Source organism: Rhincodon typus, unplaced genomic scaffold (assembly GCF_021869965.1).
Source record: "Rhincodon typus isolate 14 unplaced genomic scaffold, sRhiTyp1.1 hic_rhity00008954, whole genome shotgun sequence".
Classification (NCBI taxonomy): Eukaryota; Metazoa; Chordata; class Chondrichthyes; order Orectolobiformes; family Rhincodontidae; genus Rhincodon; species Rhincodon typus.
This window is the reverse complement of record NW_025974592.1, coordinates 1,346-5,814: the sequence shown is the minus strand read 5'-3', so window position 1 is coordinate 5,814 and position 4,469 is coordinate 1,346. Positions and strand designations below refer to the sequence as shown.

At 47.7% G+C, this 4,469-nt stretch overlaps 1 long non-coding RNA gene across 1 annotated transcript in view; it reads left to right on the top strand.

Moving 5' to 3' along the window:
* Window positions 1–4,406, top strand: part of LOC125482338 — a 4,945-nt gene extending 539 nt beyond the window's left edge. Inside the window, exons 2-4 of the long non-coding RNA XR_007261613.1 lie at window positions 1,525–1,717; window positions 3,037–3,155; window positions 3,743–4,406. This is a non-coding gene — a long non-coding RNA (uncharacterized LOC125482338). The remainder of the gene's footprint in view (window positions 1–1,524; window positions 1,718–3,036; window positions 3,156–3,742) is intronic.
* The last annotated feature ends 63 nt before the right edge of the window (window positions 4,407–4,469 follow it).

Here is a 4,469-nt window from a genome sequence, read left to right as displayed (position 1 = left end):
ACCCCCCCCCGACAGTGCGGCTCTCCCTCAGCGCTGATCTTATATTGCATGGAAAACTCTGCCTCCTTGACCTTTTGAGGACACATATTACAAAGGTTTGTGACTGTCTGTGTGTGAAGAATTCTTCTCATTTCTGTATTCAGCGGGTGAGGCTTTCTTCTTCACCACGAGGTTGAGCAGCAGACCTGATTGTGGTGTGGAGGATTCAGAAGGGCATGGACAGAGTTGATAAAAAACAACTGTTCCCCTTTTGTCAAATGGTCAGTAACGAAGGAGCCATAATATGTTGGTGAATGGCAGGAGTTATGGAGGGGATGTGAGGGAAGGTTCTCTCACCCACAGGGTGTTTAAGTCGGGGGTCTGGAAAGCACTGTCTGGGTTGAGGCAAGACACCTCACGACCTTTAGGGGCGGCACTTTGGCTCAGTGCTTAGCACTGCTGCCTCACAGCGCCAAGGACCCAGGTTCGATTCCACCCTCGGGCAACTCTCTCTGTGTGGAGTTTGCACATTCTTCCCCTGTATGTGTAAGGTTCCTCCGGTTTCCTCCCACATTCCTAAGATACGCAGGCTTGGGGGGTTGGCTGTGTTAAATTACCCCATTGTATTCAGGGATGCGTAGCTTAGGTGGGTTATGAGGGGATGGGTCTGGGTGGGATGCTCCAAGGGTTGGTGTGGACTTGTTGTGCCAAAGGGCCAGTTTCCACACTGTAGGGATTTTATGATCTATGATCTGAAAGATACTTGGGACAGGCACTTGGAAAGTCATAAAATTCAAGGTTTTGGGCCTAGAGGGACTAGCATTGATTGAGAATGGTTTCTGCCAGTGCAGACGTGATGGGCCGAAGGACCTGTTCTCAACTCTGTGATTGGATCCTCACACAGTCGGGGGGTTAGACCGGTTGGAAGATAACGTGAGGGCGACCAAAGGTGCCCCTGGTGCCCAGGAGTTTAGGTAATTTCTTGGGCTGGAAAGCTATTACAGAACGTTCATACTTGACCTTGCATCCAACCTAACACCTTTGCATTGACTCGTTAAAAAAAGAGGGTCAGCCAAGGAAACGGTTGCATAGACAAGCATTAGTTTTCAGTGAAGTGGAGAAACAGCTGTCATCCTCTAAGTTATTGGTAGATTTGATCCCAAGCGAGATCTGGTATTGACATATAATGGCACTGGGGTAGTATTAGCTCATAGGTGGCCCAATGGAGAGGAGTGTCCAACAGCGTTTGCATCCAGGGCTTGGCTAATAGAGACCGTAAATATGTCCAGGTAGATGAAGAAGGATTGGTGGGCATATTTGCAATCAGGAAGTTCCAGCAATACCTTTATGGACAAAAGTTTGTGGTAATCATGGATCACAATCCCCTTAGTATGAGAATATGGTCAGCATGGACTGGTTGGACCGAAGCGTCTGTTTCCATGCTGTATGACTCTATGACTCCATTTCGGCACTGGTTTCGAAGTTTTGCTTAGTCTGGCCTCTGAGGTTCCTCACTCTTGTGCCATTCTGCCCCTCTTTCTGTAGATAACCTGACATTCCCAGTGGTGAGTACATCATCACCTCCCACCACCCAGGCTGTCCCCATCACGGTGGAATACAACATTGTGGATGGGCTCACCCATACCTTCAGCGATGCCGTGAATGTTTCCGTGCCGGGAGGAAGTGTCCTGATCCGGGTTCTGGAGAAGGCCCGGGATCTGCATCCCGATCGATTCAGGTAGGGCCTACTGTGAAAGAGGTGCTTGCCTGACCAACTTGCGTGGACTTCTCCTGGATTATATTGGGAAGTAGGGGGAGACTGACATCCATCTCCAACTCTCCCATAGGTGGTCTCCTGAGGCTCTGGGTCTGCCCACCCTCTGACTCTGAATCTGCCCCGGTCGGGAATTTCTAGGCCTGCTGTCCTTGATCAGAGGGGCTTGGATTGCCAATCGAATTTCATCCCAAACTAAGGTCCTGAAGCCAGAGTCACACTCAGCTCCCATTCCGTCTCACTCTGTATCAATCTCTGTCTCCCTCTCTCTTTCTCTCTCATCTGTTTGTCTCTATCTCTCTCCTCTGTCTGTCTTATGTCTCATTTTCTCTCTTTCTTTCTCTCATCTCTTTCTCTGTCTCCTGTCTTTTATCTCTCTCTCTTTGTCTCCTTCTCTCTGTCTTTCTCATCTCTTTATCTGTCTCCTTCTCTCTGTCTCTCTCGCTCATATATCTTTCTCTTCTTCTGTATCTTTCTGTTTAGTTCCCTCTCCACCTTTCTCCATCTCCCTTCTTCTGTTACCCTCTCTGTCTCTCTCCCGCTCTCTGTCTCTCCCTCTGTCTCCCTTTCTCTGTCTCTCTGTTATCTCTCTATCTCTTTTTCTGTCTCTCTCAACATTTCTCCCCATCTTTCTGTTTCCCTCTCTGTCTCTTTCTCTCTCTTGGTGCCTCTCTCATCTCTTTGTCTCTTTCTCATTCTCTCTTCACTGTGCCTCTCTCCATTTTGTCTGTCACCCCACCTGTCACTTTTTTCTCTCTCTCTGCCTTATCTCTTTTTGTTTTTCTCTCTGTTTGTCTTTCTCTCTGCCTCATGTTCTGTCTCTCTCTGTCTGTCTCTCTATTCCATCTCTCCCTCCCTTTTACTCTGTTTTCTATCTCTTTCTGTCTGTCACGATCAGTCTCTATTTCTCTCTGTTTCTCTTTCGCTCCCTTTCTCTGTCTCTTTCTGAGTCTCATGTTCTCACTGTCAGCGATTGTTATGTTTTGTTTTTTTTTGACCTCCCTCACATTTTATCGTTCTCCATTTATGCTATCAGTTGCAGTTGCATTTTGTGTCTGATTACATCTGATCTAAGTAGTCAGTGTTTCTATCTGACGAGTAACACCATGACTAACATTTCTGAAGGAGGGAGAGTCGAAGGGAGGGAAAGTGAGAGAGAGAGTGTGAGAGAGATTGAGAATGCGAAGACGGAGAGACAGGACAATAAAAGGGAGCGATGATAATTTCTCCACCTTGTTGTTTCTGATTGTCAGTTTGAATGATACCCCATCCTCTGTTTAAAGCTTTACTGTCACAAAGACACTGTGGGGACCATCTCTGACCACCGTTCGGACCCTAACAGCTTCCAGTCAAAACAGAACCTACTGGCAGCTCCTGAGTGGATCAGAACCACTGGATCAAGGTAAGAACTGGCAATAACAAAATCAGAAATGGCTGTAAAAAAAACTTAGCAGGTCTGGCAGCATCTGTGGAGAGAAATCGGAGTTAACGTTTCGGGTCCAGTGACCCTTCCTCAGAAGTGAATTGACAAACTCCACTCGGTAGTTAGTATACAATGCATAATGGATCCAGTAACATTACATCCGCATTACTGTACTCTGGAATATTATTCATGAAACCATTATCGATTGTTGGAAATTTAGCTTAGTAATGCCCTTTAGGGAAGGAAACTGCCATCCTTACCTGGTCTGGCCTACATGTGACTCCAGACCCACAGCAATGTGGTTGACTCTGGGCAATTAGGGATGGGCAATAAATGCTGCCCAACCAGCAATGCCTTGATCCCGTAAATAAATATCATTTTTAAAATCAGGAAAATATCAGTACTCTGGATTGTAAATATCTTTCTCTCCCCTCCCCAATCTTTCTCTCTTTCTCTCTCTCCCTCGCTATCGCTCCGTCTCTCTCCCATCCTCTATCCGCTGTTCCGAATACAGCTCTTCAATGTGAAGAGAGATCCTTGAGATTGTTAATCCTTTTGCTTGGCAGGTATCGGCGATTACAAGCCCAAAGACGGCGAGCATATCTTTGCAAACTACAGCCGCTACTGATCAGGACCTGGGTGGCATTTGAGAAATCGAGAACGATGGAGCAATCAGAAGGAATCTGCCCCTTTCCCCCACGACGTCCTCCTGCGCTATCCCAGATTACCTCCAAATTATTCGGAAATCACAGCTGCCCACCTTTCTCCTCACACAGAGCTCGTTCTGGGTTGAACTTCACCATCTCTCACACAAACTGAAAAACACTGTTTTTCTCGACTCTCCTATGATTAACTCCGAACCCACACGGTTCTTCACTTGTGGCCTTGGTGTCCCCTTGTGTCTACCCTCTCGATTCTTCAGCTCATCCAAACCCCTGTTACCCTCTTTCTGAATGTGCACCACTCCCCATTCACCGATCAACCTCTGCAGCCGGCACACCTTCACAGAATTTCCGGTCCAAGAAAATATTCACTGCAAGGTTTCCCTCTCTGTCTGCAAGCCCCTCTGTGGTCTATCCTTATAACTCCCACCAACACCTACACCCCTCTTATTCCTGTAACCTGCTCCAGCCCCTACACCACTCCCTATCTCTGTAACCTCCTCCAGCCCCTACACTCCTCCTATCCCTGTAACCTCCTCCAGCCCCTACACCCCTCCCTATCTCTGTAACCTCCTCCAGCCCCGACACCCCCTCCCTATCTCTGTAACCCCCTCCATCCCCCTGCACCCCT